The sequence below is a fragment of the Pelophylax lessonae genome, assembly GCF_965119305.1.
Source record: "Pelophylax lessonae genome assembly, chromosome: 3".
In the NCBI taxonomy this organism is placed as follows: domain Eukaryota; kingdom Metazoa; phylum Chordata; class Amphibia; order Anura; family Ranidae; genus Pelophylax; species Pelophylax lessonae.
Window position 1 is genome coordinate 3,821,864 of NC_138770.1, and position 27,042 is coordinate 3,848,905.

The window sequence follows — 27,042 nt, forward strand, 5'->3', positions numbered from 1 at the left end:
AGCAAATAGTTTTTACAGAGCTGGTTTGCCTGTCCCAGCATCTGACCCTCCTCCTTTCACAGCACGGGCTTGGGACTGGCCACAGCAGAGTTAAAAAATGTTGAAAACATTATTTATTTATTTATTTATTCATTTATTTGTTTGAGATCCTGAGGAATCCCAATGAGCTTTTCCAAGGCCCTCCCTGACCACAGTAGCAAATAGTTTTTACAGAGCTGGTTTGCTTGTCCCAGCATCTGACCCTCCTCTTTTCACAGCACGGGCTTGGGACCGGCCACGGCAGAGTTAAAAAATGTTGAAAACATTATTTATTTATTTATTTATTCATTTATTTGTTTGAGATCCTGAGGAATCCCAATGAGCTTTTTCCAAGGCCCTCCCTGACCGCAGTAGCAAATAGTTTTTACAGAGCTGGTTTGCTTGTCCCAGCATCTGACCCTCCTCTTTTCACAGCACGGGCTTGGGACTGGCCACGGCAGAGTTAAAAAATGTTGAAAACATTATTTATTTATTTATTCCTTTATTTGTTTGAGATCCTGAGGAATCCCAATGAGCTTTTCCAAGGCCCTCCCTGACTGCAGTAGCAAATATTTTTTACAGAGCTGGTTTGCTTGTCCCAGCATCTGACCCTCCTCTTTTCACAGCACGGGCTTGGGACCGGCCACGGCAGAGTTAAAAAATGTTGAAAACATTATTTATTTATTTATTTATTCATTTATTTGTTTGAGATCCTGAGGAATCCCAATGAGCTTTTCCAAGGCCCTCCCTGACCGCAGTAGCAAATAGTTTTTACAGAGCTGGTTTGCTTGTCCCAGCATCTGACCCTCCTCTTTTCACAGTACGGGCTTGGGACCAGCCACGGCAGAGTTAAAAATGTTGAAAACATTATTTATTTATTTATTCATTTATTTGTTTGAGATCCTGAGGAATCCCAATCAGCTTTTCCAAGGCCCTCCCTGACCGCAGTAGCAAATAGTTTTTACAGAGCTGGTTTGCTTGTCCCAGCATCTGACCCTCCTCTTTTCACAGCACAGGCTTGGGACTGGCCACGGCAGAGTTAAAAAATGTTGAAAACATTATTTATTTATTTATTTATTCATTTATTTGTTTGAGATCCTGAGGAATCCCAATGAGCTTTTCCAAGGCCCTCCCTGACCACAGTAGCAAATAGTTTTTACAGAGCTGGTTTGCTTGTCCCAGCATCTGACCCTCCTCTTTTCACAGCACGGGCTTGGGACCGGCCACGGCAGAGTTAAAAAATGTTGAAAACATTATTTATTTATTTATTTATTCATTTATTTGTTTGAGATCCTGAGGAATCCCAATGAGCTTTTCCAAGGCCCTCCCTGACCGCAGTAGCAAATAGTTTTTACAGAGCTGGTTTGCTTGTCCCAGCATCTGACCCTCCTCTTTTCACAGCACGGGCTTGGGACTGGCCACAGCAGAGTTAAAAAATGTTGAAAACATTATTTATTTATTTATTCATTTATTTGTTTGAGATCCTGAGGAATCCCAATGAGCTTTTTCCAAGGCCCTCCCTGACCGCAGTAGCAAATAGTTTTTACAGAGCTGGTTTGCTTGTCCCAGCATCTGACCCTCCTCTTTTCACAGCACGGGCTTGGGACCGGCCACGGCAGAGTTAAAAAATGTTGAAAACATTATTTATTTATTCCTTTATTTGTTTGAGATCCTTAGGAATCCCAATGAGCTTTTCCAAGGCCCTCCCACACCGCAGTAGCAAATAGTTTTTAGAGAGCTGGTTTGCTTGTCCCAGCATCTGACCCTCCTCTTTTCACAGTACGGGCTTGGGACCAGCCACGGCAGAGTTAAAAATGTTGAAAACATTATTTATTTATTTATTCATTTATTTGTTTGAGATCCTGAGGAATCCCAATCAGCTTTTCCAAGGCCCTCCCTGACCGCAGTAGCAAATAGTTTTTACAGAGCTGGTTTGCTTGTCCCAGCATCTGACCCTCCTCTTTTCACAGCACAGGCTTGGGACTGGCCACGGCAGAGTTAAAAAATGTTGAAAACATTATTTATTTATTTATTTATTCATTTATTTGTTTGAGATCCTGAGGAATCCCAATGAGCTTTTCCAAGGCCCTCCCTGACCACAGTAGCAAATAGTTTTTACAGAGCTGGTTTGCTTGTCCCAGCATCTGACCCTCCTCTTTTCACAGCACGGGCTTGGGACCGGCCACGGCAGAGTTAAAAAATGTTGAAAACATTATTTATTTATTTATTTATTCATTTATTTGTTTGAGATCCTGAGGAATCCCAATGAGCTTTTCCAAGGCCCTCCCTGACCGCAGTAGCAAATAGTTTTTACAGAGCTGGTTTGCTTGTCCCAGCATCTGACCCTCCTCTTTTCACAGCACGGGCTTGGGACTGGCCACAGCAGAGTTAAAAAATGTTGAAAACATTATTTATTTATTTATTCATTTATTTGTTTGAGATCCTGAGGAATCCCAATGAGCTTTTTCCAAGGCCCTCCCTGACCGCAGTAGCAAATAGTTTTTACAGAGCTGGTTTGCTTGTCCCAGCATCTGACCCTCCTCTTTTCACAGCACGGGCTTGGGACCGGCCACGGCAGAGTTAAAAAATGTTGAAAACATTATTTATTTATTCCTTTATTTGTTTGAGATCCTTAGGAATCCCAATGAGCTTTTCCAAGGCCCTCCCACACCGCAGTAGCAAATAGTTTTTAGAGAGCTGGTTTGCTTGTCCCAGCATCTGACCCTCCTCTTTTCACAGCACGGGCTTGGGACCGGCCACGGCAGAGTTAAAAAATGTTGAAAACATTATTTATTTATTTATTCATTTATTTGTTTGAGATCCTGAGGAATCCCAATGAGCTTTTCCAAGGCCCTCCCTGACTGCAGTAGCAAATAGTTTTTACAGAGCTGGTTTGCTTGTCCCAGCATCTGACCCTCCTCTTTTCACAGCACGGGCTTGGGACCGGCCACGGCAGAGTTAAAAAATGTTGAAAACATTATTTATTTATTTATTCATTTATTTGTTTGAGATCCTGAGGAATCCCAATCAGCTTTTCCAAGGCCCTCCCTGACCGCAGTAGCAAATAGTTTTTACAGAGCTGGTTTGCTTGTCCCAGCATCTGACCCTCCTCTTTTCACAGCACGGGCTTGGGACCGGCCACGGCAGAGTTAAAAAATGTTGAAAACATTATTTATTTATTTATTTATTCATTTATTTGTTTAAGATCCTGAGGAATCCCAATGAGCTTTTTCCAAGGCCCTCCCTGACCGCAGTAGCAAATAGTTTTTACAGAGCTGGTTTGCTTGTCCCAGCATCTGACCCTCCTCTTTTCACAGCACGGGCTTGGGACCGGCCACGGCAGAGTTAAAAAATGTTGAAAACATTATTTATTTATTCCTTTATTTGTTTGAGATCCTTAGGAATCCCAATGAGCTTTTCCAAGGCCCTCCCTGACCGCAGTAGCAAATAGTTTTTACAGAGCTGGTTTGCTTGTCCCAGCATCTGACCCTCCTCTTTTCACAGTACGGGCTTGGGACCAGCCACGGCAGAGTTAAAAATGTTGAAAACATTATTTATTTATTTATTCATTTATTTGTTTGAGATCCTGAGGAATCCCAATCAGCTTTTCCAAGGCCCTCCCTGACCGCAGTAGCAAATAGTTTTTACAGAGCTGGCTTGCTTGTCCCAGCATCTGACCCTCCTCTTTTCACAGCACAGGCTTGGGACTGGCCACGGCAGAGTTAAAAAATGTTGAAAACATTATTTATTTATTTATTTATTCATTTATTTGTTTGAGATCCTGAGGAATCCCAATGAGCTTTTCCAAGGCCCTCCCTGACCACAGTAGCAAATAGTTTTTACAGAGCTGGTTTGCTTGTCCCAGCATCTGACCCTCCTCTTTTCACAGCACGGGCTTGGGACCGGCCACGGCAGAGTTAAAAAATGTTGAAAACATTATTTATTTATTTATTTATTCATTTATTTGTTTGAGATCCTGAGGAATCCCAATGAGCTTTTCCAAGGCCCTCCCTGACCGCAGTAGCAAATAGTTTTTACAGAGCTGGTTTGCTTGTCCCAGCATCTGACCCTCCTCTTTTCACAGCACGGGCTTGGGACTGGCCACAGCAGAGTTAAAAAATGTTGAAAACATTATTTATTTATTTATTCATTTATTTGTTTGAGATCCTGAGGAATCCCAATGAGCTTTTTCCAAGGCCCTCCCTGACCGCAGTAGCAAATAGTTTTTACAGAGCTGGTTTGCTTGTCCCAGCATCTGACCCTCCTCTTTTCACAGCACGGGCTTGGGACCGGCCACGGCAGAGTTAAAAAATGTTGAAAACATTATTTATTTATTCCTTTATTTGTTTGAGATCCTTAGGAATCCCAATGAGCTTTTCCAAGGCCCTCCCACACCGCAGTAGCAAATAGTTTTTAGAGAGCTGGTTTGCTTGTCCCAGCATCTGACCCTCCTCTTTTCACAGCACGGGCTTGGGACCGGCCACGGCAGAGTTAAAAAATGTTGAAAACATTATTTATTTATTTATTCATTTATTTGTTTGAGATCCTGAGGAATCCCAATGAGCTTTTCCAAGGCCCTCCCTGACTGCAGTAGCAAATAGTTTTTACAGAGCTGGTTTGCTTGTCCCAGCATCTGACCCTCCTCTTTTCACAGCACGGGCTTGGGACCGGCCACGGCAGAGTTAAAAAATGTTGAAAACATTATTTATTTATTTATTCATTTATTTGTTTGAGATCCTGAGGAATCCCAATCAGCTTTTCCAAGGCCCTCCCTGACCGCAGTAGCAAATAGTTTTTACAGAGCTGGTTTGCTTGTCCCAGCATCTGACCCTCCTCTTTTCACAGCACGGGCTTGGGACCGGCCACGGCAGAGTTAAAAAATGTTGAAAACATTATTTATTTATTTATTTATTTATTCATTTATTTGTTTAAGATCCTGAGGAATCCCAATGAGCTTTTCCAAGGCCCTCCCTGACCGCAGTAGCAAATAGTTTTTACAGAGCTGGTTTGCTTGTCCCAGCATCTGACCCTCCTCTTTTCATAGCACGGGCTTGGGACCAGCCACGGCAGAGTTAAAAATGTTGAAAACATTATTTATTTATTTATTCATTTATTTGTTTGAGATCCTGAGGAATCCCAATGAGCTTTTCCAAGGCCCTCCCTGACCACAGTAGCAAATAGTTTTTACAGAGCTGGTTTGCTTGTCCCAGCATCTGACCCTCCTCTTTTCACAGCACGGGCTTGGGACCAGCCACGGCAGAGTTAAAAAATGTTGAAAACATTATTTATTTATTTATTCATTTATTTGTTTGAGATCCTGAGGAATCCCAATCAGCATTTCCAAGGCCCTCCCTGACCGCAGTAGCAAATAGTTTTTACAGAGCTGGTTTGCTTGTCCCAGCATCTGACCCTCCTCTTTTCACAGCACGGGCTTGGGACCGGCCACGGCAGAGTTAAAAAATGTTGAAAACTTTATTTATTTATTTATTTATTCATTTATTTGTTTGAGATCCTGAGGAATCCCAATGAGCTTTTCCAAGGCCCTCCGTGACCACAGTAGCAAATAGTTTTTACAGAGCTGGTTTGCTTGTCCAAGCATCTGACCCTCCTCTTTTCACAGCACGGGCTTGGAACCGGCCACGGCAGAGTTAAAAAATGTTGAAAACATTATTTATTTATTTATTCATTTATTTGTTTGAGATCCTGAGGAATCCCAATGAGCTTTTCCAAGGCCCTCCCTGACCGCAGTAGCAAATAGTTTTTACAGAGCTGGTTTGCTTGTCCCAGCATCTGACCCTCCTCTTTTCACAGCACGGGCTTGGGACCGGCCACGGCAGAGTTAAAAAATGTTGAAAACATTATTTATTTATTTATTTATTCATTTATTTGTTTGAGATCCTGAGAAAACCCAATGAGCTTTTCCAAGGCCCTCCCTGACCGCAGTAGCAAATAGTTTTTACAGAGCTGGTTTGCTTGTCCCAGCATCTGACCCTCCACTTTTCACAGCACGGGCTTGGGACCGGCCACGGCAGAGTTAAAAAATGTTAAAAACTTTATTTATTTATTTATTCATTTATTTGTTTGAGATCCTGAGGAATCCCAATGAGCTTTTCCAAGGCCCTTCCTGACCGCAGTAGCCTATAGTTTTTACAGAGCTGGTTTGCTTGTCCCAGCATCTGACCCTCCTCTTTTCACAGTACGGGCTTGGGACCAGCCACGGCAGAGTTAAAATGTTGAAAACATTATTTATTTATTTATTCATTTATTTGTTTGAGATCCTGAGGAATCCCAATCAGCTTTTCCAAGGCCCTCCCTGACCGCAGTAGCAAATTGTTTTTACAGAGCTGGTTTGCTTGTCCCAGCATCTGACCCTCCTCTTTTCATAGCACGGGCTTGGGACCAGCCACGGCAGAGTTAAAAATGTTGAAAACATTATTTATTTATTTATTCATTTATTTGTTTGAGATCCTGAGGAATCCCAATGAGCTTTTCCAAGGCCCTCTCTGACCACAGTAGCAAATAGTTTTTACAGAGCTGGTTTGCTTGTCCCAGCATCTGACCCTCCTCTTTTCACAGCACGGGCTTGGGACTGGCCACGGCAGAGTTAAAAAATGTTGAAAACATTATTTATTTATTTATTCATTTATTTGTTTGAGATCCTGAGGAATCCCAATCAGCATTTCCAAGGCCCTCCCTGACCGCAGTAGCAAATAGTTTTTACAGAGCTGGTTTGCTTGTCCCAGCATCTGACCCTCCTCTTTTCACAGTACGGGCTTGGGACCAGCCACGGCAGAGTTAAAAATGTTGAAAACATTATTTATTTTTTTATTCATTTATTTGTTTGAGATCCTGAGGAATCCCAATCAGCTTTTCCAAGGCCCTCCCTGACCGCAATAGCAAATAGTTTTTACAGAGCTGGTTTGCTTGTCCCAGCATCTGACCCTCCTCTTTTCACAGCACGGGCTTGGGACCGGCCACGGCAGAGTTAAAAAATGTTGAAAACATTATTTATTTATTTATTCATTTATTTGTTTGAGATCCTGAGGAATCCCAATCAGCTTTTCCAAGGCCCTCCCTGACCGCAGTAGCAAATAGTTTTTACAGAGCTGGTTTGCTTGTCCCAGCATCTGACCCTCCTCTTTTCACAGCACGGGCTTGGGACCGGCCACGGCAGAGTTAAAAAATGTTGAAAACATTATTTATTTATTTATTCATTTATTTGTTTGAGATCCTGAGGAATCCCAATCAGCTTTTCCAAGGCCCTCCCTGACCGCAGTAGCAAATAGTTTTTACAGAGCTGGTTTGCTTGTCCCAGCATCTGACCCTCCTCTTTTCACAGCACGGGCTTGGGACCGGCCACGGCAGAGTTAAAAAATGTTGAAAACATTATTTATTTATTTATTTATTCATTTATTTGTTTAAGATCCTGAGGAATCCCAATGAGCTTTTCCAAGGCCCTCCCTGACCGCAGTAGCAAATAGTTTTTACAGAGCTGGTTTGCTTGTCCCAGCATCTGACCCTCCTCTTTTCATAGCACGGGCTTGGGACCAGCCACGGCAGAGTTAAAAATGTTGAAAACATTATTTATTTATTTATTCATTTATTTGTTTGAGATCCTGAGGAATCCCAATGAGCTTTTCCAAGGCCCTCCCTGACCACAGTAGCAAATAGTTTTTACAGAGCTGGTTTGCTTGTCCCAGCATCTGACCCTCCTCTTTTCACAGCACGGGCTTGGGACTGGCCACGGCAGAGTTAAAAAATGTTGAAAACATTATTTATTTATTTATTCATTTATTTGTTTGAGATCCTGAGGAATCCCAATCAGCATTTCCAAGGCCCTCCCTGACCGCAGTAGCAAATAGTTTTTACAGAGCTGGTTTGCTTGTCCCAGCATCTGACCCTCCTCTTTTCACAGCACGGGCTTGGGACCGGCCACGGCAGAGTTAAAAAATGTTGAAAACTTTATTTATTTATTTATTTATTCATTTATTTGTTTGAGATCCTGAGGAATCCCAATGAGCTTTTCCAAGGCCCTCCGTGACCACAGTAGCAAATAGTTTTTACAGAGCTGGTTTGCTTGTCCAAGCATCTGACCCTCCTCTTTTCACAGCACGGGCTTGGAACCGGCCACGGCAGAGTTAAAAAATGTTGAAAACATTATTTATTTATTTATTCATTTATTTGTTTGAGATCCTGAGGAATCCCAATGAGCTTTTCCAAGGCCCTCCCTGACCGCAGTAGCAAATAGTTTTTACAGAGCTGGTTTGCTTGTCCCAGCATCTGACCCTCCTCTTTTCACAGCACGGGCTTGGGACCGGCCACGGCAGAGTTAAAAAATGTTGAAAACATTATTTATTTATTTATTTATTCATTTATTTGTTTGAGATCCTGAGAAAACCCAATGAGCTTTTCCAAGGCCCTCCCTGACCGCAGTAGCAAATAGTTTTTACAGAGCTGGTTTGCTTGTCCCAGCATCTGACCCTCCACTTTTCACAGCACGGGCTTGGGACCGGCCACGGCAGAGTTAAAAAATGTTAAAAACTTTATTTATTTATTTATTCATTTATTTGTTTGAGATCCTGAGGAATCCCAATGAGCTTTTCCAAGGCCCTTCCTGACCGCAGTAGCCTATAGTTTTTACAGAGCTGGTTTGCTTGTCCCAGCATCTGACCCTCCTCTTTTCACAGCACGGGCTTGGGACCGGCCACGGCAGAGTTAAAAAATGTTGAAAACATTATTTATTTATTTATTTATTCATTTATTTGTTTAAGATCCTGAGGAATCCCAATGAGCTTTTCCAAGGCCCTCCCTGACCGCAGTAGCAAATAGTTTTTACAGAGCTGGTTTGCTTGTCCCAGCATCTGACCCTCCTCTTTTCATAGCACGGGCTTGGGACCAGCCACGGCAGAGTTAAAAATGTTGAAAACATTATTTATTTATTTATTCATTTATTTGTTTGAGATCCTGAGGAATCCCAATGAGCTTTTCCAAGGCCCTCCCTGACCACAGTAGCAAATAGTTTTTACAGAGCTGGTTTGCTTGTCCCAGCATCTGACCCTCCTCTTTTCACAGCACGGGCTTGGGACTGGCCACGGCAGAGTTAAAAAATGTTGAAAACATTATTTATTTATTTATTCATTTATTTGTTTGAGATCCTGAGGAATCCCAATCAGCATTTCCAAGGCCCTCCCTGACCGCAGTAGCAAATAGTTTTTACAGAGCTGGTTTGCTTGTCCCAGCATCTGACCCTCCTCTTTTCACAGCACGGGCTTGGGACCGGCCACGGCAGAGTTAAAAAATGTTGAAAACTTTATTTATTTATTTATTTATTCATTTATTTGTTTGAGATCCTGAGGAATCCCAATGAGCTTTTCCAAGGCCCTCCGTGACCACAGTAGCAAATAGTTTTTACAGAGCTGGTTTGCTTGTCCAAGCATCTGACCCTCCTCTTTTCACAGCACGGGCTTGGAACCGGCCACGGCAGAGTTAAAAAATGTTGAAAACATTATTTATTTATTTATTCATTTATTTGTTTGAGATCCTGAGGAATCCCAATGAGCTTTTCCAAGGCCCTCCCTGACCGCAGTAGCAAATAGTTTTTACAGAGCTGGTTTGCTTGTCCCAGCATCTGACCCTCCTCTTTTCACAGCACGGGCTTGGGACCGGCCACGGCAGAGTTAAAAAATGTTGAAAACATTATTTATTTATTTATTTATTCATTTATTTGTTTGAGATCCTGAGAAAACCCAATGAGCTTTTCCAAGGCCCTCCCTGACCGCAGTAGCAAATAGTTTTTACAGAGCTGGTTTGCTTGTCCCAGCATCTGACCCTCCACTTTTCACAGCACGGGCTTGGGACCGGCCACGGCAGAGTTAAAAAATGTTAAAAACTTTATTTATTTATTTATTCATTTATTTGTTTGAGATCCTGAGGAATCCCAATGAGCTTTTCCAAGGCCCTTCCTGACCGCAGTAGCCTATAGTTTTTACAGAGCTGGTTTGCTTGTCCCAGCATCTGACCCTCCTCTTTTCACAGTACGGGCTTGGGACCAGCCACGGCAGAGTTAAAATGTTGAAAACATTATTTATTTATTTATTCATTTATTTGTTTGAGATCCTGAGGAATCCCAATCAGCTTTTCCAAGGCCCTCCCTGACCGCAGTAGCAAATTGTTTTTACAGAGCTGGTTTGCTTGTCCCAGCATCTGACCCTCCTCTTTTCATAGCACGGGCTTGGGACCAGCCACGGCAGAGTTAAAAATGTTGAAAACATTATTTATTTATTTATTCATTTATTTGTTTGAGATCCTGAGGAATCCCAATGAGCTTTTCCAAGGCCCTCTCTGACCACAGTAGCAAATAGTTTTTACAGAGCTGGTTTGCTTGTCCCAGCATCTGACCCTCCTCTTTTCACAGTACGGGCTTGGGACCAGCCACGGCAGAGTTAAAAATGTTGAAAACATTATTTATTTATTTATTCATTTATTTGTTTGAGATCCTGAGGAATCCCAATCAGCTTTTCCAAGGCCCTCCCTGACCGCAATAGCAAATAGTTTTTACAGAGCTGGTTTGCCTGTCCCAGCATCTGACCCTCCTCTTTTCACAGCACGGGCTTGGGACTGGCCACAGCAGAGTTAAAAAATGTTGAAAACATTATTTATTTATTTATTTATTCATTTATTTGTTTGAGATCCTGAGGAATCCCAATGAGCTTTTCCAAGGCCCTCCCTGACCACAGTTGCAAATAGTTTTTACAGAGCTGGTTTGCTTGTCCCAGCATCTGACCCTCCTCTTTTCACAGCACGGGCTTGGGACCGGCCACGGCAGAGTTAAAAAAATGTTGAAAACATTATTTATTTATTTATTTATTCATTTATTTGTTTGAGATCCTGAGGAATCCCAATGAGCTTTTCCAAGGCCCTCCCTGACCGCAGTAGCAAATAGTTTTTACAGAGCTGGTTTGCTTGTCCCAGCATCTGACCCTCCTCTTTTCACAGCACGGGCTTGGGACTGGCCACAGCAGAGTTAAAAAATGTTGAAAACATTATTTATTTATTTATTCATTTATTTGTTTGAGATCCTGAGGAATCCCAATGAGCTTTTTCCAAGGCCCTCCCTGACCGCAGTAGCAAATAGTTTTTACAGAGCTGGTTTGCTTGTCCCAGCATCTGACCCTCCTCTTTTCACAGCACGGGCTTGGGACTGGCCACGGCAGAGTTAAAAAATGTTGAAAACATTATTTATTTATTTATTCCTTTATTTGTTTGAGATCCTGAGGAATCCCAATGAGCTTTTCCAAGGCCCTCCCTGACTGCAGTAGCAAATATTTTTTACAGAGCTGGTTTGCTTGTCCCAGCATCTGACCCTCCTCTTTTCACAGCACGGGCTTGGGACCGGCCACGGCAGAGTTAAAAAATGTTGAAAACATTATTTATTTATTTATTTATTCATTTATTTGTTTGAGATCCTGAGGAATCCCAATGAGCTTTTCCAAGGCCCTCCCTGACCGCAGTAGCAAATAGTTTTTACAGAGCTGGTTTGCTTGTCCCAGCATCTGACCCTCCTCTTTTCACAGTACGGGCTTGGGACCAGCCACGGCAGAGTTAAAAATGTTGAAAACATTATTTATTTATTTATTCATTTATTTGTTTGAGATCCTGAGGAATCCCAATCAGCTTTTCGAAGGCCCTCCCTGACCGCAGTAGCAAATAGTTTTTACAGAGCTGGTTTGCTTGTCCCAGCATCTGACCCTCCTCTTTTCACAGCACAGGCTTGGGACCGGCCACGGCAGAGTTAAAAAATGTTGAAAACATTATTTATTTATTTATTTATTCATTTATTTGTTTGAGATCCTGAGGAATCCCAATCAGCTTTTCCAAGGCCCTCCCTGACCGCAGTAGCAAATTGTTTTTACAGAGCTGGTTTGCTTGTCCCAGCATCTGACCCTCCTCTTTTCATAGCACGGGCTTGGGACCAGCCACGGCAGAGTTAAAAATGTTGAAAACATTATTTATTTATTTATTCATTTATTTGTTTGAGATCCTGAGGAATCCCAATGAGCTTTTCCAAGGCCCTCTCTGACCACAGTAGCAAATAGTTTTTACAGAGCTGGTTTGCTTGTCCCAGCATCTGACCCTCCTCTTTTCACAGCACGGGCTTGGGACTGGCCACGGCAGAGTTAAAAAATGTTGAAAACATTATTTATTTATTTATTCATTTATTTGTTTGAGATCCTGAGGAATCCCAATCAGCATTTCCAAGGCCCTCCCTGACCGCAGTAGCAAATAGTTTTTACAGAGCTGGTTTGCTTGTCCCAGCATCTGACCCTCCTCTTTTCACAGTACGGGCTTGGGACCAGCCACGGCAGAGTTAAAAATGTTGAAAACATTATTTATTTATTTATTCATTTATTTGTTTGAGATCCTGAGGAATCCCAATCAGCTTTTCCAAGGCCCTCCCTGACCGCAATAGCAAATAGTTTTTACAGAGCTGGTTTGCCTGTCCCAGCATCTGACCCTCCTCTTTTCACAGCACGGGCTTGGGACTGGCCACAGCAGAGTTAAAAAATGTTGAAAACATTATTTATTTATTTATTTATTCATTTATTTGTTTGAGATCCTGAGGAATCCCAATGAGCTTTTCCAAGGCCCTCCCTGACCACAGTTGCAAATAGTTTTTACAGAGCTGGTTTGCTTGTCCCAGCATCTGACCCTCCTCTTTTCACAGCACGGGCTTGGGACCGGCCACGGCAGAGTTAAAAAAATGTTGAAAACATTATTTATTTATTTATTCATTTATTTGTTTGAGATCCTGAGGAATCCCAATGAGCTTTTCCAAGGCCCTCCCTGACCGCAGTAGCAAATAGTTTTTACAGAGCTGGTTTGCTTGTCCCAGCATCTGACCCTCCTCTTTTCACAGCACGGGCTTGGGACTGGCCACAGCAGAGTTAAAAAATGTTGAAAACATTATTTATTTATTTATTCATTTATTTGTTTGAGATCCTGAGGAATCCCAATGAGCTTTTTCCAAGGCCCTCCCTGACCGCAGTAGCAAATAGTTTTTACAGAGCTGGTTTGCTTGTCCCAGCATCTGACCCTCCTCTTTTCACAGCACGGGCTTGGGACTGGCCACGGCAGAGTTAAAAAATGTTGAAAACATTATTTATTTATTTATTCCTTTATTTGTTTGAGATCCTGAGGAATCCCAATGAGCTTTTCCAAGGCCCTCCCTGACTGCAGTAGCAAATATTTTTTACAGAGCTGGTTTGCTTGTCCCAGCATCTGACCCTCCTCTTTTCACAGCACGGGCTTGGGACCGGCCACGGCAGAGTTAAAAAATGTTGAAAACATTATTTATTTATTTATTTATTCATTTATTTGTTTGAGATCCTGAGGAATCCCAATGAGCTTTTCCAAGGCCCTCCCTGACCGCAGTAGCAAATAGTTTTTACAGAGCTGGTTTGCTTGTCCCAGCATCTGACCCTCCTCTTTTCACAGTACGGGCTTGGGACCAGCCACGGCAGAGTTAAAAATGTTGAAAACATTATTTATTTATTTATTCATTTATTTGTTTGAGATCCTGAGGAATCCCAATCAGCTTTTCGAAGGCCCTCCCTGACCGCAGTAGCAAATAGTTTTTACAGAGCTGGTTTGCTTGTCCCAGCATCTGACCCTCCTCTTTTCACAGCACAGGCTTGGGACCGGCCACGGCAGAGTTAAAAAATGTTGAAAACATTATTTATTTATTTATTTATTCATTTATTTGTTTGAGATCCTGAGGAATCCCAATGAGCTTTTCCAAGGCCCTCCCTGACCACAGTAGCAAATAGTTTTTACAGAGCTGGTTTGCTTGTCCCAGCATCTGACCCTCCTCTTTTCACAGCACGGGCTTGGGACCGGCCACGGCAGAGTTAAAAAATGTTGAAAACATTATTTATTTATTTATTTATTCATTTATTTGTTTGAGATCCTGAGGAATCCCAATGAGCTTTTCCAAGGCCCTCCCTGACCGCAGTAGCAAATAGTTTTTACAGAGCTGGTTTGCTTGTCCCAGCATCTGACCCTCCTCTTTTCACAGCACGGGCTTGGGACTGGCCACAGCAGAGTTAAAAAATGTTGAAAACATTATTTATTTATTTATTCATTTATTTGTTTGAGATCCTGAGGAATCCCAATGAGCTTTTTCCAAGGCCCTCCCTGACCGCAGTAGCAAATAGTTTTTACAGAGCTGGTTTGCTTGTCCCAGCATCTGACCCTCCTCTTTTCACAGCACGGGCTTGGGACCGGCCACGGCAGAGTTAAAAAATGTTGAAAACATTATTTATTTATTCCTTTATTTGTTTGAGATCCTGAGGAATCCCAATGAGCTTTTCCAAGGCCCTCCCTGACCGCAGTAGCAAATATTTTTTACAGAGCTGGTTTGCTTGTCCCAGCATCTGACCCTCCTCTTTTCACAGCACGGGCTTGGGACCGGCCACGGCAGAGTTAAAAAATGTTGAAAACATTATTTATTTATTTATTTATTCATTTATTTGTTTGAGATCCTGAGGAATCCCAATGAGCTTTTCCAAGGCCCTCCCTGACCGCAGTAGCAAATAGTTTTTACAGAGCTGGTTTGCTTGTCCCAGCATCTGACCCTCCTCTTTTCACAGTACGGGCTTGGGACCAGCCACGGCAGAGTTAAAAATGTTGAAAACATTATTTATTTATTTATTCATTTATTTGTTTGAGATCCTGAGGAATCCCAATCAGCTTTTCCAAGGCCCTCCCTGACCGCAGTAGCAAATAGTTTTTACAGAGCTGGTTTGCTTGTCCCAGCATCTGACCCTCCTCTTTTCACAGCACAGGCTTGGGACTGGCCACGGCAGAGTTAAAAAATGTTGAAAACATTATTTATTTATTTATTCATTTATTTGTTTGAGATCCTGAGGAATCCCAATCAGCATTTCCAAGGCCCTCCCTGACCGCAGTAGCAAATAGTTTTTACAGAGCTGGTTTGCTTGTCCCAGCATCTGACCCTCCTCTTTTCACAGCACGGGCTTGGGACCGGCCACGGCAGAGTTAAAAAATGTTGAAAACTTTAGTTATTTATTTATTTATTCATTTATTTGTTTGAGATCCTGAGGAATCCCAATGAGCTTTTCCAAGGCCCTCCCTGACCACAGTAGCAAATAGTTTTTACAGAGCTGGTTTGCTTGTCCCAGCATCTGACCCTCCTCTTTTCACAGCACGGGCTTGGGACCGGCCACGGCAGAGTTAAAAAATGTTGAAAACATTATTTATTTATTTATTCATTTATTTGTTTGAGATCCTGAGGAATCCCAATGAGCTTTTCCAAGGCCCTCCCTGACTGCAGTAGCAAATAGTTTTTACAGAGCTGGTTTGCTTGTCCCAGCATCTGACCCTCCTCTTTTCACAGCACGGGCTTGGGACCGGCCACGGCAGAGTTAAAAAATGTTGAAAACATTATTTATTTATTTATTCATTTATTTGTTTGAGATCCTGAGGAATCCCAATCAGCTTTTCCAAGGCCCTCCCTGACCGCAGTAGCAAATAGTTTTTACAGAGCTGGTTTGCTTGTCCCAGCATCTGACCCTCCTCTTTTCACAGCACGGGCTTGGGACCGGCCACGGCAGAGTTAAAAAATGTTGAAAACATTATTTATTTATTTATTTATTCATTTATTTGTTTAAGATCCTGAGGAATCCCAATGAGCTTTTCCAAGGCCCTCCCTGACCGCAGTAGCAAATAGTTTTTACAGAGCTGATTTGCTTGTCCCAGCATCTGACCCTCCACTTTTCACAGCACGGGCTTGGGACCGGCCACAGCAGAGTTAAAAAATGTTAAAAACTTTATTTATTTATTTATTTATTCATTTATTTGTTTAAGATCCTGAGGAATCCCAATGAGCTTTTCCAAGGCCCTCCCTGACCGCAGTAGCAAATAGTTTTTACAGAGCTGGTTTGCTTGTCCCAGCATCTGACCCTCCTCCTTTCATAGCACGGGCTTGGGACCAGCCACGGCAGAGTTAAAAATGTTGAAAACATTATTTATTTATTTATTCATTTATTTGTTTGAGATCCTGAGGAATCCCAATGAGCTTTTCCAAGGCCCTCCCTGACCACAGTAGCAAATAGTTTTTACAGAGCTGGTTTGCTTGTCCCAGCATCTGACCCTCCTCTTTTCACAGCACGGGCTTGGGACTGGCCACGGCAGAGTTAAAAAATGTTGAAAACATTATTTATTTATTTATTCATTTATTTGTTTGAGATCCTGAGGAATCCCAATCAGCATTTCCAAGGCCCTCCCTGACCGCAGTAGCAAATAGTTTTTACAGAGCTGGTTTGCTTGTCCCAGCATCTGACCCTCCTCTTTTCACAGCACGGGCTTGGGACCGGCCACGGCAGAGTTAAAAAATGTTGAAAACTTTATTTATTTATTTATTTATTCATTTATTTGTTTGAGATCCTGAGGAATCCCAATGAGCTTTTCCAAGGCCCTCCCTGACCACAGTTGCAAATAGTTTTTACAGAGCTGGTTTGCTTGTCCCAGCATCTGACCCTCCTCTTTTCACAGCACGGGCTTGGGACCGGCCACGGCAGAGTTAAAAAAATGTTGAAAACATTATTTATTTATTTATTTATTCATTTATTTGTTTGAGATCCTGAGGAATCCCAATGAGCTTTTCCAAGGCCCTCCCTGACCGCAGTAGCAAATAGTTTTTACAGAGCTGGTTTGCTTGTCCCAGCATCTGACCCTCCTCTTTTCACAGCACGGGCTTGGGACTGGCCACAGCAGAGTTAAAAAATGTTGAAAACATTATTTATTTATTTATTCATTTATTTGTTTGAGATCCTGAGGAATCCCAATGAGCTTTTTCCAAGGCCCTCCCTGACCGCAGTAGCAAATAGTTTTTACAGAGCTGGTTTGCTTGTCCCAGCATCTGACCCTCCTCTTTTCACAGCACGGGCTTGGGACTGGCCACGGCAGAGTTAAAAAATGTTGAAAACATTATTTATTTATTTATTCCTTTATTTGTTTGAGATCCTGAGGAATCCCAATGAGCTTTTCCAAGGCCCTCCCTGACTGCAGTAGCAAATATTTTTTACAGAGCTGGTTTGCTTGTCCCAGCATCTGACCCTCCTCTTTTCACAGCACGGGCTTGGGACCGGCCACGGCAGAGTTAAAAAATGTTGAAAACATTATTTATTTATTTATTTATTCATTTATTTGTTTGAGATCCTGAGGAATCCCAATGAGCTTTTCCAAGGCCCTCCCTGACCGCAGTAGCAAATAGTTTTTACAGAGCTGGTTTGCTTGTCCCAGCATCTGACCCTCCTCTTTTCACAGTACGGGCTTGGGACCAGCCACGGCAGAGTTAAAAATGTTGAAAACATTATTTATTTATTTATTCATTTATTTGTTTGAGATCCTGAGGAATCCCAATCAGCTTTTCGAAGGCCCTCCCTGACCGCAGTAGCAAATAGTTTTTACAGAGCTGGTTTGCTTGTCCCAGCATCTGACCCTCCTCTTTTCACAGCACAGGCTTGGGACCGGCCACGGCAGAGTTAAAAAATGTTGAAAACATTATTTATTTATTTATTTATTCATTTATTTGTTTGAGATCCTGAGGAATCCCAATGAGCTTTTCCAAGGCCCTCCCTGACCACAGTAGCAAATAGTTTTTACAGAGCTGGTTTGCTTGTCCCAGCATCTGACCCTCCTCTTTTCACAGCACGGGCTTGGGACCGGCCACGGCAGAGTTAAAAAATGTTGAAAACATTATTTATTTATTTATTTATTCATTTATTTGTTTGAGATCCTGAGGAATCCCAATGAGCTTTTCCAAGGCCCTCCCTGACCGCAGTAGCAAATAGTTTTTACAGAGCTGGTTTGCTTGTCCCAGCATCTGACCCTCCTCTTTTCACAGCACGGGCTTGGGACTGGCCACAGCAGAGTTAAAAAATGTTGAAAACATTATTTATTTATTTATTCATTTATTTGTTTGAGATCCTGAGGAATCCCAATGAGCTTTTTCCAAGGCCCTCCCTGACCGCAGTAGCAAATAGTTTTTACAGAGCTGGTTTGCTTGTCCCAGCATCTGACCCTCCTCTTTTCACAGCACGGGCTTGGGACCGGCCACGGCAGAGTTAAAAAATGTTGAAAACATTATTTATTTATTCCTTTATTTGTTTGAGATCCTGAGGAATCCCAATGAGCTTTTCCAAGGCCCTCCCTGACCGCAGTAGCAAATATTTTTTACAGAGCTGGTTTGCTTGTCCCAGCATCTGACCCTCCTCTTTTCACAGCACGGGCTTGGGACCGGCCACGGCAGAGTTAAAAAATGTTGAAAACATTATTTATTTATTTATTTATTCATTTATTTGTTTGAGATCCTGAGGAATCCCAATGAGCTTTTCCAAGGCCCTCCCTGACCGCAGTAGCAAATAGTTTTTACAGAGCTGGTTTGCTTGTCCCAGCATCTGACCCTCCTCTTTTCACAGTACGGGCTTGGGACCAGCCACGGCAGAGTTAAAAATGTTGAAAACATTATTTATTTATTTATTCATTTATTTGTTTGAGATCCTGAGGAATCCCAATCAGCTTTTCCAAGGCCCTCCCTGACCGCAGTAGCAAATAGTTTTTACAGAGCTGGTTTGCTTGTCCCAGCATCTGACCCTCCTCTTTTCACAGCACAGGCTTGGGACTGGCCACGGCAGAGTTAAAAAATGTTGAAAACATTATTTATTTATTTATTCATTTATTTGTTTGAGATCCTGAGGAATCCCAATCAGCATTTCCAAGGCCCTCCCTGACCGCAGTAGCAAATAGTTTTTACAGAGCTGGTTTGCTTGTCCCAGCATCTGACCCTCCTCTTTTCACAGCACGGGCTTGGGACCGGCCACGGCAGAGTTAAAAAATGTTGAAAACTTTAGTTATTTATTTATTTATTCATTTATTTGTTTGAGATCCTGAGGAATCCCAATGAGCTTTTCCAAGGCCCTCCCTGACCACAGTAGCAAATAGTTTTTACAGAGCTGGTTTGCTTGTCCCAGCATCTGACCCTCCTCTTTTCACAGCACGGGCTTGGGACCGGCCACGGCAGAGTTAAAAAATGTTGAAAACATTATTTATTTATTTATTCATTTATTTGTTTGAGATCCTGAGGAATCCCAATGAGCTTTTCCAAGGCCCTCCCTGACTGCAGTAGCAAATAGTTTTTACAGAGCTGGTTTGCTTGTCCCAGCATCTGACCCTCCTCTTTTCACAGCACGGGCTTGGGACCGGCCACGGCAGAGTTAAAAAATGTTGAAAACATTATTTATTTATTTATTCATTTATTTGTTTGAGATCCTGAGGAATCCCAATCAGCTTTTCCAAGGCCCTCCCTGACCGCAGTAGCAAATAGTTTTTACAGAGCTGGTTTGCTTGTCCCAGCATCTGACCCTCCTCTTTTCACAGCACGGGCTTGGGACCGGCCACGGCAGAGTTAAAAAATGTTGAAAACATTATTTATTTATTTATTTATTCATTTATTTGTTTAAGATCCTGAGGAATCCCAATGAGCTTTTCCAAGGCCCTCCCTGACCGCAGTAGCAAATAGTTTTTACAGAGCTGATTTGCTTGTCCCAGCATCTGACCCTCCACTTTTCACAGCACGGGCTTGGGACCGGCCACAGCAGAGTTAAAAAATGTTAAAAACTTTATTTATTTATTTATTTATTCATTTATTTGTTTAAGATCCTGAGGAATCCCAATGAGCTTTTCCAAGGCCCTCCCTGACCGCAGTAGCAAATAGTTTTTACAGAGCTGGTTTGCTTGTCCCAGCATCTGACCCTCCTCCTTTCATAGCACGGGCTTGGGACCAGCCACGGCAGAGTTAAAAATGTTGAAAACATTATTTATTTATTTATTCATTTATTTGTTTGAGATCCTGAGGAATCCCAATGAGCTTTTCCAAGGCCCTCCCTGACCACAGTAGCAAATAGTTTTTACAGAGCTGGTTTGCTTGTCCCAGCATCTGACCCTCCTCTTTTCACAGCACGGGCTTGGGACTGGCCACGGCAGAGTTAAAAAATGTTGAAAACATTATTTATTTATTTATTCATTTATTTGTTTGAGATCCTGAGGAATCCCAATCAGCATTTCCAAGGCCCTCCCTGACCGCAGTAGCAAATAGTTTTTACAGAGCTGGTTTGCTTGTCCCAGCATCTGACCCTCCTCTTTTCACAGCACGGGCTTGGGACCGGCCACGGCAGAGTTAAAAAATGTTGAAAACTTTATTTATTTATTTATTCATTTATTTGTTTGAGATCCTGAGGAATCCCAATGAGCTTTTCCAAGGCCCTCCGTGACCACAGTAGCAAATAGTTTTTACAGAGCTGGTTTGCTTGTCCAAGCATCTGACCCTCCTCTTTTCACAGCACGGGCTTGGAACCGGCCATGGCAGAGTTAAAAAATGTTGAAAACATTATTTATTTATTTATTCATTTATTTGTTTGAGATCCTGAGGAATCCCAATGAGCTTTTCCAAGGCCCTCCCTGACCGCAGTAGCAAATAGTTTTTACAGAGCTGGTTTGCTTGTCCCAGCATCTGACCCTCCTCTTTTCACAGCACGGGCTTGGGACCGGCCACGGCAGAGTTAAAAAATGTTGAAAACATTATTTATTTATTTATTTATTCATTTATTTGTTTGAGATCCTGAGAAAACCCAATGAGCTTTTCCAAGGCCCTCCCTGACCGCAGTAGCAAATAGTTTTTACAGAGCTGGTTTGCTTGTCCCAGCATCTGACCCTCCACTTTTCACAGCACGGGCTTGGGACCGGCCACGGCAGAGTTAAAAAATGTTAAAAACTTTATTTATTTATTTATTCATTTATTTGTTTGAGATCCTGAGGAATCCCAATGAGCTTTTCCAAGGCCCTCCCTGACCACAGTAGCAAATATTTTTTACAGAGCTGGTTTGCTTGTCCCAGCATCTGACCCTCCTCTTTTCACAGCACGGGCTTGGGACCGGCCACGGCAGAGTTAAAAAATGTTGAAAACATTATTTATTTATTTATTTATTTATTCATTTATTTGTTTGAGATCCTGAGGAATCCCAATGAGCTTTTCCAAGGCCCTTCCTGACCGCAGTAGCCTATAGTTTTTACAGAGCTGGTTTGCTTGTCCCAGCATCTGACCCTCCTCTTTTCACAGTACGGGCTTGGGACCAGCCACGGCAGAGTTAAAATGTTGAAAACATTATTTATTTATTTATTCATTTATTTGTTTGAGATCCTGAGGAATCCCAATCAGCTTTTCCAAGGCCCTCCCTGACCACAGTAGCAAATAGTTTTTACAGAGCTGGTTTGCTTGTCCCAGCATCTGACCCTCCTCTTTTCATAGCACGGGCTTGGGACCAGCCACGGCAGAGTTAAAAATGTTGAAAACATTATTTATTTATTTATTCATTTATTTGTTTGAGATCCTGAGGAATCCCAATGAGCTTTTCCAAGGCCCTCTCTGACCACAGTAGCAAATAGTTTTTACAGAGCTGGTTTGCTTGTCCCAGCATCTGACCCTCCTCTTTTCACAGCACGGGCTTGGGACTGGCCACGGCAGAGTTAAAAAATGTTGAAAACATTATTTATTTATTTATTCATTTATTTGTTTGAGATCCTGAGGAATCCCAAACAGCATTTCCAAGGCCCTCCCTGACCACAGTAGCAAATAGTTTTTACAGAGCTGGTTTGCTTGTCCCAGCATCTGACCCTCCTCTTTTCACAGTACGGGCTTGGGACCAGCCACGGCAGAGTTAAAAATGTTGAAAACATTATTTATTTATTTATTCATTTATTTGTTTGAGATCCTGAGGAATCCCAATCAGCTTTTCCAAGGCCCTCCCTGACCGCAATAGCAAATAGTTTTTACAGAGCTGGTTTGCCTGTCCCAGCATCTGACCCTCCTCTTTTCACAGCACGGGCTTGGGACTGGCCACAGCAGAGTTAAAAAATGTTGAAAACATTATTTATTTATTTATTTATTCATTTATTTGTTTGAGATCCTGAGGAATCCCAATGAGCTTTTCCAAGGCCCTCCCTGACCACAGTAGCAAATAGTTTTTACAGAGCTGGTTTGCTTGTCCCAGCATCTGAACCTCCTCTTTTCACAGCACGGGCTTGGGACCGGCCACGGCAGAGTTAAAAAATGTTGAAAACATTATTTATTTATTTATTCATTTATTTGTTTGAGATCCTGAGGAATCCCAATGAGCTTTTCCAAGGCCCTCCCTGACTGCAGTAGCAAATAGTTTTTATAGAGCTGGTTTGCTTGTCCCAGCATCTGACCCTCCTCTTTTCACAGCACGGGCTTGGGACCGGCCACGGCAGAGTTAAAAAATGTTGAAAACATTATTTATTTATTTATTCATTTATTTGTTTGAGATCCTGAGGAATCCCAATCAGCTTTTCCAAGGCCCTCCCTGACCGCAGTAGCAAATAGTTTTTACAGAGCTGGTTTGCTTGTCCCAGCATCTGACCCTCCTCTTTTCACAGCACGGGCTTGGGACCGGCCACGGCAGAGTTAAAAAATGTTGAAAACATTATTTATTTATTTATTTATTCATTTATTTGTTTAGGATCCTGAGGAATCCCAATGAGCTTTTCCAAGGCCCTCCCTGACCGCAGTAGCAAATAGTTTTTACAGAGCTGATTTGCTTGTCCCAGCATCTGACCCTCCACTTTTCACAGCACGGGCTTGGGACCGGCCACAGCAGAGTTAAAAAATGTTAAAAACTTTATTTATTTATTTATTTATTCATTTATTTGTTTAAGATCCTGAGGAATCCCAATGAGCTTTTCCAAGGCCCTCCCTGACCGCAGTAGCAAATAGTTTTTACAGAGCTGGTTTGCTTGTCCCAGCATCTGACCCTCCTCCTTTCATAGCACGGGCTTGGGACCAGCCACGGCAGAGTTAAAAATGTTGAAAACATTATTTATTTATTTATTCATTTATTTGTTTGAGATCCTGAGGAATCCCAATGAGCTTTTCCAAGGCCCTCCCTGACCACAGTAGCAAATAGTTTTTACAGAGCTGGTTTGCTTGTCCCAGCATCTGACCCTCCTCTTTTCACAGCACGGGCTTGGGACTGGCCACGGCAGAGTTAAAAAATGTTGAAAACATTATTTATTTATTTATTCATTTATTTGTTTGAGATCCTGAGGAATCCCAATCAGCATTTCCAAGGCCCTCCCTGACCGCAGTAGCAAATAGTTTTTACAGAGCTGGTTTGCTTGTCCCAGCATCTGACCCTCCTCTTTTCACAGCACGGGCTTGGGACCGGCCACGGCAGAGTTAAAAAATGTTGAAAACTTTATTTATTTATTTATTTATTCATTTATTTGTTTGAGATCCTGAGGAATCCCAATGAGCTTTTCCAAGGCCCTCCGTGACCACAGTAGCAAATAGTTTTTACAGAGCTGGTTTGCTTGTCCAAGCATCTGACCCTCCTCTTTTCACAGCACGGGCTTGGAACCGGCCATGGCAGAGTTAAAAAATGTTGAAAACATTATTTATTTATTTATTCATTTATTTGTTTGAGATCCTGAGGAATCCCAATGAGCTTTTCCAAGGCCCTCCCTGACCGCAGTAGCAAATAGTTTTTACAGAGCTGGTTTGCTTGTCCCAGCATCTGACCCTCCTCTTTTCACAGCACGGGCTTGGGACCGGCCACGGCAGAGTTAAAAAATGTTGAAAACATTATTTATTTATTTATTTATTCATTTATTTGTTTGAGATCCTGAGAAAACCCAATGAGCTTTTCCAAGGCCCTCCCTGACCGCAGTAGCAAATAGTTTTTACAGAGCTGGTTTGCTTGTCCCAGCATCTGACCCTCCACTTTTCACAGCACGGGCTTGGGACCGGCCACGGCAGAGTTAAAAAATGTTAAAAACTTTATTTATTTATTTATTCATTTATTTGTTTGAGATCCTGAGGAATCCCAATGAGCTTTTCCAAGGCCCTCCCTGACCACAGTAGCAAATATTTTTTACAGAGCTGGTTTGCTTGTCCCAGCATCTGACCCTCCTCTTTTCACAGCACGGGCTTGGGACCGGCCACGGCAGAGTTAAAAAATGTTGAAAACATTATTTATTTATTTATTTATTTATTCATTTATTTGTTTGAGATCCTGAGGAATCCCAATGAGCTTTTCCAAGGCCCTTCCTGACCGCAGTAGCCTATAGTTTTTACAGAGCTGGTTTGCTTGTCCCAGCATCTGACCCTCCTCTTTTCACAGTACGGGCTTGGGACCAGCCACGGCAGAGTTAAAATGTTGAAAACATTATTTATTTATTTATTCATTTATTTGTTTGAGATCCTGAGGAATCCCAATCAGCTTTTCCAAGGCCCTCCCTGACCGCAGTAGCAAATTGTTTTTACAGAGCTGGTTTGCTTGTCCCAGCATCTGACCCTCCTCTTTTCATAGCACGGGCTTGGGACCAGCCACGGCAGAGTTAAAAATGTTGAAAACATTATTTATTTATTTATTCATTTATTTGTTTGAGATCCTGAGGAATCCCAATGAGCTTTTCCAAGGCCCTCTCTGACCACAGTAGCAAATAGTTTTTACAGAGCTGGTTTGCTTGTCCCAGCATCTGACCCTCCTCTTTTCACAGCACGGGCTTGGGACTGGCCACGGCAGAGTTAAAAAATGTTGAAAACATTATTTATTTATTTATTCATTTATTTGTTTGAGATCCTGAGGAATCCCAATCAGCATTTCCAAGGCCCTCCCTGACCACAGTAGCAAATAGTTTTTACAGAGCTGGTTTGCTTGTCCCAGCATCTGACCCTCCTCTTTTCACAGTACGGGCTTGGGACCAGCCACGGCAGAGTTAAAAATGTTGAAAACATGATTTATTTATTTATTCATTTATTTGTTTGAGATCCTGAGGAATCCCAATCAGCTTTTCCAAGGCCCTCCCTGACCGCAATAGCAAATAGTTTTTACAGAGCTGGTTTGCCTGTCCCAGCATCTGACCCTCCTCTTTTCACAGCACGGGCTTGGGACTGGCCACAGCAGAGTTAAAAAATGTTGAAAACATTATTTATTTATTTATTTATTCATTTATTTGTTTGAGATCCTGAGGAATCCCAATGAGCTTTTCCAAGGCCCTCCCTGACCACAGTAGCAAATAGTTTTTACAGAGCTGGTTTGCTTGTCCCAGCATCTGACCCTCCTCTTTTCACAGCACGGGCTTGGGACCGGCCACGGCAGAGTTAAAAAAATGTTGAAAACATTATTTATTTATTTATTTATTCATTTATTTGTTTGAGATCCTGAGGAATCCCAATGAGCTTTTCCAAGGCCCTCCCTGACCGCAGTAGCAAATAGTTTTTACAGAGCTGGTTTGCTTGTCCCAGCATCTGACCCTCCTCTTTTCACAGCACGGGCTTGGGACTGGCCACAGCAGAGTTAAAAAATGTTGAAAACATTATTTATTTATTTATTCATTTATTTGTTTGAGATCCTGAGGAATCCCAATGAGCTTTTTCCAAGGCCCTCCCTGACCGCAGTAGCAAATAGTTTTTACAGAGCTGGTTTGCTTGTCCCAGCATCTGACCCTCCTCTTTTCACAGCACGGGCTTGGGACCGGCCACGGCAGAGTTAAAAAATGTTGAAAACATTATTTATTTATTTATTTATTTATTCATTTATTTGTTTGAGATCCTGAGGAATCCCAATGAGCTTTTCCAAGGCCCTCCCTGACCGCAGTAGCAAATAGTTTTTACAGAGCTGGTTTGCTTGTCCCAGCATCTGACCCTCCTCTTTTCACAGCACGGGCTTGGGACTGGCCACAGCAGAGTTAAAAAATGTTGAAAACATTATTTATTTATTTATTCATTTATTTGTTTGAGATCCTGAGGAATCACAATGAGCTTTTCCAAGGCCCTCCCTGACCACAGTAGCGAATCGCTTTTACAGAGCTGGTTTGCTTGTCCCAGCATCTGACCCTCCCCTTTTAACAGCACGGGCTTGGAACCGGCCACGGCAGAGTTAAAAAATGTTGAAAACATTATTTATTTTTTTATTCATTTATTTGTTTGAGATCCTGAGGAATCCCAATGAGCTTTTCCAAGGCCCTCCCTGACCGCAGTAGCAAATAGTTTTTACAGAGCTGGTTTGCTTGTCCCAGCATCTGACCCTCCTCTTTTCAAAGCACGGGCTTGGGACCGGCCACGGCAGAGTTAAAAAATGTTGAAAACATTATTTATTTATTTATTCATTTATTTGTTTGAGATCCTGAGGAATCCCAATGAGCTTTTCCAAGGCCCTCCCTGACCGCAGTAGCAAATAGTTTTTACAGAGCTGGTTTGCTTGTCCCAGCATCTGACCCTCCTCTTTTCATAGCACGGGCTTGGGACCAGCCACGGCAGAGTTAAAAATGTTGAAAACATTATTTATTTATTTATTCATTTATTTGTTTGAGATCCTGAGGAATCCCAATGAGCTTTTCCAAGGCCCTCTTTGACCGCAGTAGCAAATAGTTTTTACAGAGCTGGTTTGCTTGTCCCAGCATCTGACCCTCCTCTTTTCACAGCACGGGCTTGGGACCGGCCACGGCAGAGTTAAAAAAATGTTGAAAACATTATTTATTTATTTATTTATTCATTTATTTGTTTGAGATCCTGAGGAATCCCAATGAGCTTTTCCAAGGCCCTCCCTGACCGCAGTAGCAAATAGTTTTTACAGAGCTGGTTTGCTTGTCCCAGCATCTGACCCTCCTCTTTTCACAGCACGGGCTTGGGACTGGCCACAGCAGAGTTAAAAAATGTTGAAAACATTATTTATTTATTTATTCATTTATTTGTTTGAGATCCTGAGGAATCCCAATGAGCTTTTTCCAAGGCCCTCCCTGACCGCAGTAGCAAATAGTTTTTACAGAGCTGGTTTGCTTGTCCCAGCATCTGACCCTCCTCTTTTCACAGCACGGGCTTGGGACCGGCCACGGCAGAGTTAAAAAATGTTGAAAACATTATTTATT

The 27,042-nt window shown here is 42.4% G+C and overlaps 4 protein-coding genes across 4 annotated transcripts in view; 2 read left to right on the top strand and 2 right to left on the bottom strand.

Annotated features, from left to right (window-relative positions):
- The window catches only part of LOC309549117 (uncharacterized protein), a 4,285,597-nt gene that overhangs the window by 3,223,180 nt on the left and 1,035,375 nt on the right, over positions 1-27,042 (top strand).
- Positions 1-27,042, bottom strand: part of LOC309549120 (uncharacterized protein) — a gene marked incomplete at its 3' end in the record, with an annotated part of 1,495,124 nt that overhangs the window by 568,421 nt on the left and 899,661 nt on the right. The window lies entirely within an intron of this gene.
- The window catches only part of LOC309549128 (gastrula zinc finger protein XlCGF53.1-like), a 437,528-nt gene that overhangs the window by 215,381 nt on the left and 195,105 nt on the right, over positions 1-27,042 (bottom strand). The window lies entirely within an intron of this gene.
- LOC309548697 (uncharacterized protein) overlaps positions 1-27,042 on the top strand; it is a 371,895-nt gene that overhangs the window by 129,311 nt on the left and 215,542 nt on the right. The gene's annotated exons all lie outside the window — the stretch shown is intronic.